The sequence below is a fragment of the Trachypithecus francoisi genome, unplaced genomic scaffold (assembly GCF_009764315.1).
Source record: "Trachypithecus francoisi isolate TF-2019V2 unplaced genomic scaffold, Tfra_2.0 Lachesis_group6, whole genome shotgun sequence".
NCBI classification, from domain to species: Eukaryota; Metazoa; Chordata; class Mammalia; order Primates; family Cercopithecidae; genus Trachypithecus; species Trachypithecus francoisi.
This window is the reverse complement of record NW_022681471.1, coordinates 122,049,410-122,066,284: the sequence shown is the minus strand read 5'-3', so window position 1 is coordinate 122,066,284 and position 16,875 is coordinate 122,049,410. Positions and strand designations below refer to the sequence as shown.

Sequence of the window (16,875 nt, the reverse complement as noted above, 5' to 3'; positions counted from 1 at the left end):
GGGACTTTTCTCCACACCCTTTCTCTTAAGCCAAATGGCAGGTCAAATGAAGCCCTGAAATACAGCCATCTGTGGGTGTTGAAGTGGGGGATGATTGTGGTCAGCCCTAGGAAGTTGGGCATGCATGTCACAGATTTAAAAAGTACTGCTGGCTGGCAAGCTGACAGAGAGCAAAATGTGCACATGGAAGCAAATGAACAGCTTCAAGTGATCAAATGTCAGTGCAGACAGCAGGTGATGAGGGTGGCTCACACCACCTGCTGGAGCACAGCTGTCAGAAAGGAGCCACGTGTGGGGCCACAGGCAGTGCCAACCCAACAGGTGAAAGCCCAGGACAGAGAAGAGCCCAGAAGCTCTGAGGCAGACATTTGGGTCACAGCCTGGGATGCACAGTCATGCCTTGTGCCCAAAATGAAATGCCAGCAAGTGTTTCTCTCTCTCTATTCTCAAAAGATCTCTTCCTCATGTATCTTAATTAGTTATGATTTGGGGTCTTGGGGCAGCCTCTTGAGTCCCATCAGACATAATAAGGTCTACAGCCAGGGTCGTTGGCCTGACTTCCAGTATTATGAAAGGTCAAAAAGTCCCACATGTCCTAACTAAAAGGCAGGCTCCAGTGAAGACAAGCTGTTAGGTGAGACACAGTATTTTTGCAGAGACATAAAGGACAGAGGTCAGTTGCGAGGGCAAGCATGGACCCAGCATCGAACCAGCAAGGCACAGGTTAAGTGAGACACTGAGCAGGGCCCAGTTCTGTTCAGCAGCAAAGCAGAAATCACCTGACAAATCCAGAAGTCCCATCAGAAGGGGTTAACTGGGAAAGACAGCTCAGGAACTAGGGTGTTACACAGTCTGTCCATAGGCTACTTTTTACAGGCCCAAAGTCCCATCACCATGGACAAATTTTGATGGTTGCTTTAAATATGCTCATTTGTGAATCCAGTGTCTGATGAATAAGGTGTGGTCTGTTGATATGTAGGGGCCTGTAATTAAGTGGAATATAAAATAGTAAATCATTTTGACCATTAGCAAAGTTTCTCTTTGTTCATTTAATGAAAATGCTCAGTATTGGCAAAAGAGCAGAGAAACAGGTGTCCTCGTATACAACATATGAGAGGTAAACTGAGGCCTTTCCAAGGAGTAATGTGGTGACTAGAATTAAAACCCTTTCAACGCACAAATCTTTTAATGTAGCAACTCCATTTCTATGAACATAACATAACATATATATAATAGTTTAAGTGCAGGCTGGATGCGGTGGCTCACGGCTGTAATCCCAACACTTTCGGGAGGCTGAGGAGGAGGATTGCTTAAGCTCAGGAGATCGAGACCAGCCTGGCCAACAAAGTGAGACTGCCTCTCTACAAAACAAATGGAAAAAAAAAATTTAGCCAGGCATGGTAGAGTACACCTATAGTCCCAGTTACTCAGCGAGGCAGAAGGAGTGCTTGAGCCCGGAAGGTCAAGGCTGCAGTGAGTTGTGATTGCACCACTGCGTTTCAGCCTAGGAGACACAGAGTGAGATCTTGTCTCAAAAAAAAAAAAAAAAAAAAGTCCAAGTGCAAAGATGTTTGGTGCTCTGTTGTATATAACAGCAAAATACGACACCACTGAAGCAAGATAGATTCTTCACACCACTGCCCTCAGTCCCCTTGCTCTTAGTACACCTGTGGTGGACAGTTCATGCATGGTCCCAGCCTTTCACTGTGGGCTTACCTTGCTGTCTCAAGGCTTTTCTGGTTCAGAGTTTTCTTGGATGCCACAGAAGGCCATTCTGCCTGTGTTAGATGTGGCACAGAAAAGTGGGGTAGTTAATATTCCCAGGGGACCACAGTCCACCAATGAGAGAAAGAAATGGAGGATAAATTCTCCAACCTCTCCATCCAGAGACCATTTTGAGGACTATTCTACATGATTCCTCTGAGGACCCCATGGGATTGAGCTTCAGTTGCCCACAGTGATCAGTAGCTCACTAACACAGCTTTGTGGCTTTGCTCCTTTCCTTGACTTACTCTCCCCACCCCTCTCTTCTACTGCTCTCATATAAATAACTTGCAAATCCTTGTCTTAGATCTCAGACTTTACTTTCAAGGGAACCCAAATCATGAGTCAATCTAAACATCAGAATAGGGGTTAGATTAACAAGGGTACATTCATACAATGGAATATAAAGCAGCCATTAAAATTACCTCAGATCCAAGGAAAAAGCATATGGCCTCACAAACATGTGTACATAAATGTTAAAAGAAGATGTATTTCGTATAGCCCCCAAAACTGGAAACAATACAAATGTCCATATTTGCATGTGAGTGGATAAATAAATTGTGGTATATCCATACAATGGAATATTCTTCAGTGATAAAAGGGATTGAACTATTGATACAGGCAACAATGTGAACCTCAAAATAAGTATGCTGAGTGAGAGAATACGGACACAAAGAATGCCTAGTATAATATTCCATTTATATAAAATTCTTTTTTGTTGTTGTTTTTTAAGATGGAGTCTTGCTGTGTCACCCATACTGAAGTGCAGTGGCATAATCTCGACTCACTGCAACCCCCACTTCCTGGGTTCAAGCGGTTCTCCTGCCTCAGCCTCCCGAGTAGCTGGGATTACAGGCACCTGCCACCACGCCCAGCTAATTTTTGTATTTATAGTAGAGACAGGGTGTCACCATGTTGGCCAGGTTGGTCTCAAACTGCTGATCTCAGGTGATCCACCTGCCTTGGCCTCCCATAGTGCTGGGATTACAGACGTGAGCCATTGTGCCTGGCCCATTTATATAAAATTCTAATGAAAACTAATCTATACTGACAGAAAGCATTTCAGTGGTTACCTGGGGTAGGGGTTGGGGTGGGTGCAGACAGAAAGAAGAAAGTGGGATTACAAAGAGGCACAAGAAAACTTTTAGGGGAGATGGACATGTTCATTATCTTGATTGCAGTGTTGGTTTCATGGGTATATGCATAGGTTAAAACTTACCAAAATATACCCTTTAACTATGTGTGGCTTACTTTTGCCAATTATACCTCAGTAAGTTTGTTAAAGATGAAAAATTACCTTGGATAAAAATAATTAATGACATTAAAATTATTCATGTTAAAGTATTAGGTTGAAATAAAAGGCTAGCTTTAAATCAATATTTATGATCATAGATACCCATACAAATTCATAGATTAATGATCAAAATGGAAAAGTCCAAAACGTTGCTAGTGTTCATCTCAGAGTCTGGGCTGACAACCATTTTCATTTTTTTCTTTTCATATACCTGTATCTTCCAAATACTGGTAAATATATACTACTTCTGTAAAATAGAAAATCGATAGATAAAACACAACACAAGGTTATCTTATGCTACATGCTAGGAAAATGGTAGGGGTCAAAGATTTTTCAAATTTGTTGTTTTAGAGCCCTGGGAGTTTCATGAAAGTGCTTCAGGGATTATCCCAGGAGGAAAATTAGAATACATAGGCCAGTGTCTTCATGGCACCTCTAAATAGAGCAGCTGTTTTCATTTAAGGAACAAATATGAAGGTCCGAAGAAGGCTAATTACTGGGGCCTGGAGCAGTTATGGAATGCTTTGAGGTTAAGACAGAAGTGAGCAGGAAAGATAGGCCTTGACTAAGCAAAGAACAAAAAGTGAGTCTTCTAGAAAAGTCTGAGCAAAATTACTAATGGCACCTGTTACCCTCTGTAGCATATTTTTTTCTGCTTCCATTACTATTCAAGTCTTCACTCAAATGAGAACTTACCACTGCAAAACATCTGGGCAAATTCTAGGCCTACTCAAAATCACTTGGGTTAGGAATCCAAGGGACTCAATAGCACTGCCACGGGTGCCGGTAGGAACACTAAAAAGGAGTGGACTTTATCTCCCTTCCCAATCTCCATCAGATCCCCTTCCCCAGTTTTGATGTGTATCACTAATATTTTCTCAAAGTAATATGAATTTCTTTGCTAACATAACTGAAAAGCCCTGCCAGCCTTTCAATAGGTCTCTGTTCTCCTAGAGCTGCTATGGAAAGAACTGAAAATCTGGAAAGGACCACATTGAGTCATTGTCCTCATGTGAAATTCTCCAAGAGCCTTTTGAGATGCCAGAAAGACCTTCTACTGGTGTTCTTTTCTCCCTTTAGCAGCCCTTGAGCCTGTTGCAATAAACTCTTACCTTTTTTGGAATCAACCAAATGGGGCATAGGGAGGGCATGTGTCATGAACTACTGCCAAGGCATGCATGAGGCAATGAGCTGCCTTTGCAAAGACTCATCCCAAAGTCCATGAGGCAGCATGTGGTCCTTGGACCAAGAGGAGGGAGAAAGGGATGTGCACTGGGGCTTACTGTCTCCTCCATCCTCATAATCCTAGCTCAAAGTGTCTTTGCTAGCGTTGAAATCTGACTGTCTTGTTAGGTCGATGTTTCAAAGGCAATCAAAAGTATATGACAGGCCAAGGCTTGCCAAGGAATAGAAAAGCAGTGGATTTGTTTCCTGGCTGATGGCCAGCTGCAAGTCCTTCTTAAATGACAGCCAAGAAGCAGTAAATCAGGTACAGTAGAATCCTATCCATGGAGAGATTGTCTCTACAAAGTGTTATACTTCAAGTTAAATGGTCACAGACAATTCGGCTTCAGAATAACTTAAAACAGCATTTCCATCTGCTTGAACCCAGGTTCCAATTAAAACAGAGAAGTATTAGTCTAACCCAGTCCTTCACTGTTACCAGCTAAGACATGCTCTGGAAGATTTAAAAAGCAACACAGCTGGCTGGGCGCGGTGGCTCAAGCCTGTAATCCCAGCACTTTGGGAGGCCGAGACGGGCGGATCACGAGGTCAGGAGATTGAGACCATCCTGGCTAACACGGTGAAACCCCGTCTCTACTAAAAAATACAAAAAAACTAGCTGGGCGAGGTGGCGGGCGCCTGTAGTCCCAGCTACTCGGGAGGCTGAGGCAGGAGAATGGCATGAACCCGGGAGGCGGAGCTTGCAGTGAGCTGAGATCCAGCCACTGCACTCCAGCCTGGGCGACAAAGCGAGACTCCGTCTCAAAAAAAAAAAAAGGAACATAGCCATGAACTGAGGAATGGGTTTCTGATTTACTTACAGAAAATACAGTTTATTTTCTTCTTCCTAGAAAGAGACAATCCTGTTAAAATCAGTTTTATATGTAGCCTGTAGGACCAAGAAAAAGTAGCAGTTGAATGTATGAATATTTCTCAGTTTAGATGAGAGTGAATAGTTAAAATAAATTTAGCTTTATCAAAGAAACAACTATTCCATGTATCACTATCCAAGGAATTTCAATAACTTTATTGATTGATTGATTGATTGATTGATTGAGACAGGGTCTTTCTCTGTCTCGAACTCTTGGGCTCAAGCAATCCACTCCCCTCAGCCTCCCAAGTAGCTGGGTCTATAGGCGTGTGACACCACGCCTGGCTAACTGGTGGCACTTGCCTGTAGTATGCTGAAGTGCCAGTAACTTTAACATAGTGTTTGCATTTGTGGCTGCTTATTTCCTAAGTGGATGCTTCTTAGCCTTTCATGTACATGTGGAAAATGACCACATTTTTAGGACACACTAGGATAAAGGAATAGGGCTGCTCACAGGAGGCCCCACCTGGCCACTCCAGGGATTGGAGATCAGTATCTCTCCAGGCTGAGATCCCCATCAGTTTCCAGGTGGCTGGTTCCTGAGTTTTAGAGCAGGCATTGTCAACCTTGGCCGCACATTGGACTCACCTAAGGAACTTTAAAATATGCATGACCTGGTCCCACCCCAGAGGTCCTAATTAATTGGTCTGGGATATGGCCTAGGCCTCAGGATTTGAAAAAGCTCTTCTGGTAATACTGATGGCCAGCCATGATTGAGAAGCACTGTTGCAAATAAAGTTGTATTGGAACACAGCCACCATTTGGTTACATACTGCCTATGATGGCTCTCAGGCTACCACAGAAGAGTTCAGTAGTTACAACGGAGATTTTATAACCTGAAAAACAAAAAATATTTACTATCTACTTCTTTACAGAAAGTGTTTGCTGAGCCTGTTTTAAAGGGAAGCTTCAGGAGGACTTTCAGTGTCATGTGAAAAATAGTTTTACAAGGATTTTTGCTCAAGGTAGTGGCAGAATTCTCATAAGGGACTCTCACAGGGACAAAATATTCAAAGTACACAAACATTCAGGCACCGCGAAGGTAAATGAGCATTCGCAGCCTTTCTTATTTTCCCCTTGCCTTACAAGGCACATGCTGTTTTCAAGTTTTTGTTGGACCAGACGAGGGGTAGCAATAGGGAAGTCAGGAGAAAGGAAAGACTAGGCTGGTTTATGTTAGGAAAAGCAGGGATTTGCTCTTAGGAAGAAACGATCCCGAAAAGAAAAAGCTACAAGTCAGAGGACAGGCAGGGATAAGTGAGCTTCAGGGAAGAGTTTGGGGAAGTTTCTAGAGATGGGGGACTAGAGAGCTGTCACCCTGTGTTGAGTGGCACTGCAGAGGTTAATGGTTTTGGTGATTTTTAGAAATGGGGCTGTGTGATATGAATCATACCCCCCTTAGTCTAAAAGATTTCTGTGAAGTTAGATACATTTTCCATACTTTTTTAGATGTCAGATTAGTCTTTTTGCAGTGAAACTGTACTATGATTGGCCACAATGGAAGCTGGAAATATTGGGCTACAGGATGAACATGCCTTAAAACTACCAATTCTTGACAGTATCATAATAGTTGGAATAGCACATCTAAGAGTTAGCAGCAGGAAAAGGAATGAGATGGGAGTCTGTGCTGGGTCAATTTTCCCAACTCTAAGCTCTAAGTATCTCTGATAGGAACCTGTGGAGAGGAGCGTCTGCTCTCCTCTTGGCCACTGGAGCCCAAGATCACAATGTTCACACTTCCATTTATTGTGAAGAATAGAACACCAGCACTTAAGTGATTGTCCAAACCAACATCACCAAGCAACAGCCTTGCATAACACCCTTGCCAATACTCAGAATCAAGGGTCTTAAAAAATGAAGGAAAGTAACTGTAATTAATGCAAATACTTGCACCTAAAGAAGCCTTTCCAGAATTATTAGCAAACACTCCACTCATTCCCTGGCTTGGCAATTCTCCCAAAAAGAGAGGAGGGACTTATACGTACCTGCATTCCTCAAGACCCTGTATGGCCTGGTGAACTTGGAGGTTATCTAGGACCAAGGTGAATCATGTGGCTGGGCAGCCTGAGAACAAGGATTAAATCAGAAGTCAGAGGCAGCAAGCATATCTGGGCTGTTTTACAGTATCCCAGCATCCTGGACTGACAACATGAGCTGGTATTTATCTCTCCAGTTCAGATACCAGTAGCCAGACATTGTCATAGATTTATCATCATCATCTTCTTCCCATAGGTTGGACTGTGAGAACATCTAACTCAAAAGAGCACTGCCGTAAAATATTGTAGGAAATGTACAGGCATTGAGTGCATTTCAAAAGAACAATCCTTCAGTTTCAACTATTTTTCTATTTGTTTGTAATGCTTATCTATGTACATGCTTATCATATTGTGTCATAAATGTGGAAAGCCTTCATTGCCTGAGCGTAATTTGTTTCTGAAAAAGTCCATTTAAAATTAAACCACCTGTAACATTCCCAGTGGGTCAGCAAAGAAAACCAGTACCACATCACATAGGACCCAGCAACTAGGAAGAGAAATATCAGTTAGGACAGAATACTCAAGAGCAAAGGAGGCATATGACAACATGAATGCAACAACCATAAGCACACTTAAGAGACTCAAGAGTACAAAGAAAAAAGTTTCTGGAGTTAGAAAGAAAAATTAAAGTGAAGAAGAGGCTAATGTTTTTGATATTTGAATTAAAGGCATGGGTGAGCAATATAGAAAAAAGTTAATCCGGCCGGACACGGTGGCTCAAGCCTGTAATCCCAGCACTTTGGGAGGCCGAGACGGGCGGATCACGAGGTCAGGAGATCGAGACCATCCTGGCTAATACGGTGAAACCCCGTCTCTACTAAGAAATACAAAAAACTAGCCGGGCGACGAGGCGGGCGCCTGTAGTCCCAGCTACTCGGGAGGCTGAGACAGGAGAATGGCGTGAACCCGGGAGGCGGAGCTTGCAGTGAGCTGAGAGCTGGCCACTGCACTTCAGCCTGGGCGGCAGAGCCAGACTCCGTCTCAAAAAAAAAAAAAAGAAAAAAGAAAAAAGTTAATCCACCCAAAATAGAAACCAAATGTCACAGTAAGTACTGGAAAAAAGATTAGAGTAGGATTTTATTCTAAAAAGAAAAGCAATTTGTTTTAAAAAGTAGGAAAATACATTTATATTTTCTTATTTGTGAAAAATTCAGGATATAATTGCCATATCCTAACTCTTAAAATGAACAGCAATGACATAAGTGTTGATTTTTCTTTTGGCACAGTTTTTCTGGCAAAAGTGTATGATAGTTTTGTGCACCCTGCCTTCACAGTTGACTTTCGTGCACAGTCATAAGTAAGGTCATCTGTACAAAAACATTGGAGGTTTCACCAGTTTCCCCACAGACCCCTCCAAAGCCTTTGATATTCAAATTGATTTTTTGACTCCCATCTTCTGACATCATCCCTGTTAAGTTTCTCTTTTTCCCAAATTAACTTTACCAGATTCTTATTTTGGCTTTGCCAATGATTTGAGCCATTCTCTAGCATCATCAGCTTTGTCAACTCCTTCATGTTAGCAACATTTGTGATTTCAGTTTAACAACTGTTTTCATTGCATCATTAGATTTTACAACAGCCACATTCAATGGCACAGTTACTTACGAAGCTCATTTGCTAGACTATGAACTCTTCAATGAAGAAGCTGTGACTTATCTTCTACCACCAATGATTGCCATAAGGAGGTACCGATTAGTATTAGCTGAATTTAATGGCTTTTCATTTAAGGTCTTCATCTTTAAATATTGACTAGCATAGATACACAATATTGATTGAGGACAAACTTTATTAAGTGGTTAATTCCTTAGCATATTTTTTAAATGTTATGTTGACTGTTGCTTCCCTGTCTCATCTGTGAGTACCTAGATAAGTATTTGGACCATTAGCACGCACTGATATTATTTAATTAACAGCCTCTTTAATGGAGAAGCTGTGACTTATTCATCTTCTGCCTCCAATGACTGCCATCAAGTAGGTATCAATTAACAGTATTGCACTGAATGACTTTTCATTTACAATCTTCATCTTTCAGTATTTCCAGGCCCACCAGAAATACATCATAAGCAGCACATAGCTCAATTAAATCATTGGCAAGATTAGAAAGACAGTCTAGAAGTAACTTTGGGCACACACAGAGTATTTCACAAATGTTATTTGAATTGACAAATGAATCTTCAAACAAGACAGAAAAGGTTTTATTTTACCTGTAATTTTGCATGGAAGTCTTGGGTAACCAGAGTAATTGTCGGTTTTCCTTCCTTCTCTCCCTCCCTCCCTCCCTTCCTTCTTTCCTTCTCCCTTTTCCCCCTTCCCCCTTATTTTCTTCTTTATTTCTTTCACTCTTTCAGTATAAAGAGGTTATCATCCTGAAGGAACAAGACAATTGACTGCAAGGGCCAAATAAGTCAACGTCCACGAGAATAGAGAGTCAAGATGACCCCCAAAGAAAGGAAATTTGCTAATCTGGGTGTTACTTGCTTTCCATCCAACAGAGAGAGTCTTTAATATGTTCATTCATCCCTCCAGTCTTCAGGAGCTTTTCCAGCCATCTGGCTTGCTTGCTGACCCTTGCCCTTTCAGGTAGCAGCCATAAATGCAAAGCTCTCAAATAGGAAAGTCTGTTGGTCTCAGAAGGCCTACTCTAGGCAAGGTTAGGAAGATGGTAGATAATGATCCTTTCGCATCTCCCGAGAATTTAAATACACAAATTAAAAAGCACATTAACTCTTTGTTTAAAAAGAAAAACAAAATGTCATCAAAGGCAGGCTTGATTCAAATGCAGTTTAGGCTAATGAAGGAGCTGTGTCCTTTCACTATTTGTTCTGGGAGCTTTTCAATCAGTTAGCATTGGCAAAGCTTCTGAACAAAGACAGTAATTACCAGATAAAAATTGCCTTCAGTGCATTGTCTAACTGTGTTCAGTTTGGCATGAATGGATTTATGATCCTTTCATTCCAATAGGAACTACCAGTCCGCCTTTCACTTCAAATAGCCTATTCATCTCGGCATAAAAACAGCTAAAATATACTAGCAGAATATGCTGCCTCTGCAACCCAAGCTGCACACAGCAGGAGTCAGCTTCTTCCAACAGGCACAAATATAGCTGGCTTTGAAAAACTATAAAACAAAGGCTCTAGAAAACTCTTGCATAATTTTTTTAAAAACAGCAATTATTTGGTTCCAGTTCCTTTTACTACTCTGTATCTTTTATCCAAAATTAAATTAATTCCATTGTGTATAAAATGGTCAAAACCACAAATTACAGCAGGGAATTTATGCTTAAATAATGATCTGTGGTTGCTATTCAGATACATAGATTAATACTTTCTATTCCTTAGGGGGAAATGACAGAGAGAGGTGTTTTTGTTTTGTTTTGCTTTGTTTTTAATAGTTAAGGCATAAAGAATCACTTTATCAGAAATAACTTAATTGGTGGCAATTTACTTTACTCCCAACATCCATCTGCAGTGCATTATCTGTTCTACCCTCTATCCCATGCGTGAGGTAAATTTCTATGTACGCACAACCACGTATTAGAAGCACAGAGTAGTACTCATAAAGGAAGTTTCTATAGAAAATTAAGACCTTCATGCAGAACTTTGTGCTGCAATAATATAATACAGTGCATGCTAAAATATTGACCTGAGACTGTCTTCAAGTATGGTGGTTTCAAGATCAGTTCCAATCACAGCTTTCTCATTGTCAGCATCACATGATGTCTTCATGGTGGTATGAGTTTTGCAATTGATCCCGTTGGCTTTGGTTATCAACAATGTTTCATCGGATGTATAAGAACTGCTCACGTTGGTTTGTCCCAAATGCATCCTAGAAATGATAACTATTTAACTAACACAAGTATATAACTGTAACAGAGTGGAGTCCTGAAAAGGTACTCTCCAAAATTGGACAGACTTGTTTCTATGCCTTGACCTGTTACTAAGTCTATATATGAGTAACTCTCTTTACTTCTGTTGAACTTCAGGATGCTATTATTAAAAACTAGAGGAGGGAGTTGGTCCAGAATATTCCTTTTGTCTCAAAGTATTTCATGGAGAGATGTGCTGATAAGATACACCATGCATATGCTTGTTACTATGCCCTGCTGGAAGAATCAAGCCTCTGAGAATCCCTGCAATAAATAAATTTGTTTAACTTTTTAGCACAGCATTTTAAGAATTTATATGACTGATGAACTCCTTTTTTTCTTTAGTGGAACAGTCCTAACATTCCCACCCTGATTGTTTCTCAAACACACTTGTGGAAGCACTAAACTAGAGTGTCTGCAAGCTCCCTTCCAGACCTAATCTAATTCTAGGCTCAGTCCCCACTTTGTGGACTAATGGCAATGAACCCCCATCGTGACCAATTGCTAGAGAGTCAGAATTTTTTAATGCAGTGCAATTTTTTCCAGCCTCCAACATTCATAGGGACACAAAAGACATCTCTCTGCCTATTCTTCATCCTCCAAGTACACAGAAAGTATCTATAATCACCAAAGAGAGTCCAGGGCCCTTAGTCATGTAAATCTACATTATTTAAGTGTGTTCTTGTTTGTGGTCCCTTGGTAGATGTAGATTAAGGCTCAGCCCTGAGTAATTTGAATATATACGGAGTAATGATACTTTGCCTTGTCTATTTCTTGCCTTTTGACATCAATACAAATTATACCTTTAAAAAATCTACCCAAACACCATAATCTCCACCTTTAACTTCCCAACAACTCTCTCACAGATTTTGTCAAGACTTTGCTGACAAACCTGTTTTAAATCCCAGTTGCTCCCATTTTTGCTCACTCCCACTTTTTTTATTCTCTCGTATGCCCAGAGAACAACTGTCAGCTACCACCCATGTAACAGTGGTTTCCATATTCAAAGTCTAATTGTCCATTAGCATTCTGTTCTTCATTTCATTTACCATTTCTTCTAGAATTCCACCATCCTAACTTCTAATGGCTTTGATTGCTTTTCTCTGGATTTTCTCCAAGTTATACATCTCTCCCTTGAACTAAAGTTCCCAATTTGAACACAGTGCTTCCATGGAGATATGACTAATAATGCATTGGCTCTTAAATCTGGCTGAACATCAGAATCATATTTTTTGAAATTATGGATTACTGAGCCCACACAGCCATGTACAAAACATTAAATTGTTATTTTTGATTCCAAACTTGTTAAACAACAGGATCCAATTAAGCTAAAGAAGAGCTTCAACCTATTTTCTCACCACTTCCGTGATCATGAACAACCAGTCACAGTGGGTCTCCCTCCAACATTAACTTCCCATGGTTGATAAAGCTTTCAGGAAAGAGAGTTATCATATCACAAATACCACAATGATTTTTATCTGAATGGCTTCCCTCCAACATTCCAGATCCATCTAAATTTTCACCTCATTGGAAGGTCTTTCCTGACCCATGCAACTCAACTTAACAAAAAACCCTCACAGTTTTTATATGCTTTGTTGGGGATTGACCCATCTTGCATTGCATTGCTAGCATAGTATGTCTAGCATGGGCATGCCTTCTGAATTTTGGAACTTCCCATCAAGGAAACAGGAAAATGCCACTGGCAATGAGCTGAAGACTGATTTACTCTACCAGGCATGACTTTAATGACTAACGATTTGTACACCCTTTAGAAGCTTTTAGATTGCAGAGCCCCTTACTATTGTATTTGTCTTCTGACCCCAGTCCTGGGGATGAATCTGTTTCAGTTAAAATTAACATTTTTGTTTCAGTTAAAATTAACATTTCATACAAGTCTTCACTATATTCCTCTGCATACATTTCCCACCAAATAACAGCTAGAATGAAGGTCCCCTCAACTTTGAGGACAGAACATTTATAACCTCCCTATCACCACCACAAGATGTAGCATATACTAGCTATTTTTTCAAAAATTTTTTCCCAAATAGACTGCATGCATTCTGAAAGGAAGTGTTATGTCTTAAAATTTTTGCATTTCTTATAGGGCACTGTACCTAGTAAATAGTCTTCAGTAAATACACCATCAGAATGCAAAAATCAAAGTAACTTAGGGAATAAGCATTCTAACCTCTCATTTTATAGATGAAGAAAAAGATTTTTGAAAAAATAGCTAGTATATGCTACATCTTGTGGTGGTGATAGGGAGGTTATAAATGTTCTGTCCTCAAAGTTGAGGGGACCTTCATTCTAGCTGTTATTTGGTGGGAAATGTATGCAGAGGAATATAGTGAAGACTTGTATGAAATGTTAATTTTAACTGAAACAAAAATGTTAATTTTAGCTGAAACAGATTCATCCCCAGGACTGGGGTCAGAAGACAAATACAATAGTAAGACGTGATCACTTTCATTGACTTCAGCTGGAAACAGGTTCAGAGAATTGAAATGATTTGCCCAGATAAAAGTATGTAGTCAAAACTAGATCTCAGACTACTCTATTCCCCGGGCTGTTTTTGTTTACTCCATGTATCCTCTGTTAATTGACCAGATTGATTGATTGACTTCCTAGCTCTGTCACCAGGAAGTCAAAGTAAAACTCCACCATTGAACACTTGAAAGGCATGTCTTCAGAAGGGTAGGATTTCCCATCAAAGAAACAGAAAAATGCCATTGGCAATGAGCTGAAGACTGACTGATTTACCCCACCAAGCATGATTTTAATGACTACTTGTACAAACATGTAGGTACATCAGTATTGGGTAGATTCATAGTGTTAGGATAAATTAGGTAATTGAGTACAAAATACGGGCACAAGCTAGACCAGGTCCAAACACCTGGCCTCATATCAGTTGAAACCAACATATCAAGAATAAACAGTAGAAAGACGTGACCACGGCCGGGCGCGGTGGCTCAAGCCTGTAATCCCAGCACTTTGGGAGGCCGAGACAGGCGGATCACGAGGTCAGGAGATCGAGACCATCCTGGCTCACACGGTGAAACCCCGTCTCTACTAAAATATACAAAAAATTAGCCGGGCGAGATGGCGGGCGCCTGTAGTCCCAGCTACTCGGGAGGCTGAGGCGAGAGAATGGCGTAAACCCGGGAGGCGGAGCTTGCAGTGAGCTGAGATCCGGCCACTGCACTCCAGCCTGGGCGACAGAGCGAGACTCCGTCTCAAAAAAAAAAAAAAAAAAAAAAAAAAAAAAAAAAAAAGAAAGAAAGACGTGACCACTTTCATTGACTTCAGCTGGAAACATTTACAATCCAATTTCAATTTAGCAAGATTTCATCAGAAGGTATCTTCCACAAAGTGAGGTCCATCTTATTGTTACTATTTGAATTATTTGTGTGTATGTGTAGTTTGGAACATCTTAGTGTTATTGCTGCTACTGCGGTTTATATCACTGTTTGATGCTGGGACTCTTAAGCTCCAACCACGTTTTCACCCAGCTGAGTCGCCTTCTTATCACCCCTTTCTGGTGAGTAAGATCATCCAGATAGATTCTCCAAAAGAAATACCCAGTGAGGGAGGGCAACAAGCAGGGCCACAAACCAGTCCTCATGAACCCAGGCCCTGAGCATAAAAGGCTTTTTGATACACATGTAAGGAATTTGGAGGTGGGGTAGACAGCAACTGAATCTTTAACTTGTAGAATATATTCTTAGAAATGGCTCCCCGAACTGTGCTAAACCCCGTAAGTTGCCCAGACACTGAAAACCCAAAAGAAAAGCTTCCCCTGTTAGTTAAGGTCAGGGAAGCAGAGGCATTTCTCAGAAAATGTGTAGCTTCTTTGGCATTATGAGCCTGAAAAAAACTTTTCAAGCCCAACTGCGAATGAGTCAGCAGAGTTTTTCAGAACAGCCAAGGAGAGAATGCTTTCCTTAGGAGACTATTTATTTGGTTGCTACATAATACTGTAGATTAATTAGGAGTAAGAATGAATGAAACTATTCGGAAAAAGTGATAGCAGCTTGAAAGCTTCACCCACCCCTGACCTAATGGAGGAGGAAACATTACAGTTCTGGGTAGTTCATTATTTTGAGGGGGTGGAAGAAAGTGACATCAACCAAGTATTCTTATAAAATCTTTGAGTATTGGCCCAGATATCACCCTTATAAGGTCAAGATTATAAAACAAATGAGTTAGTTCAACATTTAAATAAACCCTTGATATTTAAAGGTATCAAATATGCCCAATGTGACTCCCAATATGTTTTTAAAAAAAAAAAAGATCGAGAGCAAAATCTAGCCAAAATAGAAATTAATATGGCTTAGAAACGTCTTTCCTCATTTTCTAAATGTTTCCATATCTGGCAAAATGACCAGAGTGGAGGGTGAATGCTTTCAGCATGCTCAAAATTCAAACTCCAAGTTTAAGTGATTACTTAAGAGGTTTTAGTCTCTGAAATCCACCTGTCCTCACATGACATCATTAAATGTTTGCTTCTTAGGCTATTTCTTCTCTCTTCTTGGTCATCAATTGCTGCAACTAAACTGGATCATTCCCATCAGCATACATACACCAGCATGTATTTATCACCAGGTTAAAACAAATATCAACTCATGGTCAACTTCATTTCATTTATACCCTTCCCTCTGAACTATTTTGGATTTTTGCTTGTTTGTTCATTTTTGTTTTGTTTTGTTTTGTTTTGTTTTTGAAACAGGATCTTGCTTTGTTGCTCAGGCTGGAATGCAGTGGCATGAACCTGGCTAACTGCAGCCTCAGCCTCCTAGGTTCAAGCGATCCTCCTGCCTCAGCCACCCAAGTAGCTGGCACCACAGGCATGCACTACCATACGTGGCTAATTTTTGTATTTTTTTTTTTTTGTAGAGACAGGGTTTCACCATGTTGCCCAGGCTAACCTCCAACTCCTGGGCTCAAGCGATCCCCCTGCCTCAGCATCCCAAAGTGCTGGGATTACAGGCATGAGCCACTGTGCCCAGCCCCTCTGAGTTATTGTGAATTACTTTCCAGGCATTGGATTGTTTTATTCATAAATAGTTAAGCATTTATCTCTAAAGATAAAGATCATTTTTGAAAACATAACCATAACACACTTATCCCACCTAAAAATATTAGCAGCTTTAATTTAACAATGTTCGTAAAGAAAGTCTGTTACTTACAGAGAACTAGAAAAAGTACTGGAAGCTGACCAGAGACAAAACAAAGAGCACTGGTTCTTTTCTTTGGGCATTTGCTTAAAGAACATCACATGCCCACCTAAACAGGTCCGCCTCTCTGTATTCTATCATTAGGAGCAGCAGGACATCTGGGGTTGAGAAGATGGAGAAAGCATCCTTATATAACATTACAATCTGGAAGTATCACTCTCAAAAAGGTAAGTTTTTAGGTTATTTTTAGTTTGGTTTGCAATTTTTTAAAAAAATCCTTCATTGAACTCTGACTCTGCAGATTCTAGAAAATAGAATATTGTAGGCAAGACTGGCTTCAGAAGTTTTATGGCTTAATAGAAAAATAAGGTGGGCAGACCTGGTGAAAATCTTTGTAAGGTCATGCATGCCTCCCATGCCCAGTATTTGCCACGCTCTCTCTTTTTTTTTTTTTTTTCCAGACAGGGTCCTGCTCTGTTGCCCAGGCTGGAGAGATCAAAGTAAAATTTTTTGATTTCTGGGGTGAGCCTTCATCCAGGTCAAAATATTCTGGAAGAAGGCTTGCCTGGCACCTGGAATTCCATACCCTTGAGCTCTCCTTTTCACAGAACAGCATTCGTCAGCTTTATTGACAGCATAGCAGTGGC

General features: G+C 40.6%; 1 long non-coding RNA gene across 1 annotated transcript in view; it reads left to right on the top strand.

Moving 5' to 3' along the window:
* The window catches only part of LOC117077994, a 45,541-nt gene extending 29,001 nt beyond the window's left edge, over positions 1 to 16,540 (top strand). Inside the window, exon 5 of the long non-coding RNA XR_004434890.1 lies at positions 16,373 to 16,540. This is a non-coding gene — a long non-coding RNA (uncharacterized LOC117077994). The remainder of the gene's footprint in view (positions 1 to 16,372) is intronic.
* The last annotated feature ends 335 nt before the right edge of the window (positions 16,541 to 16,875 follow it).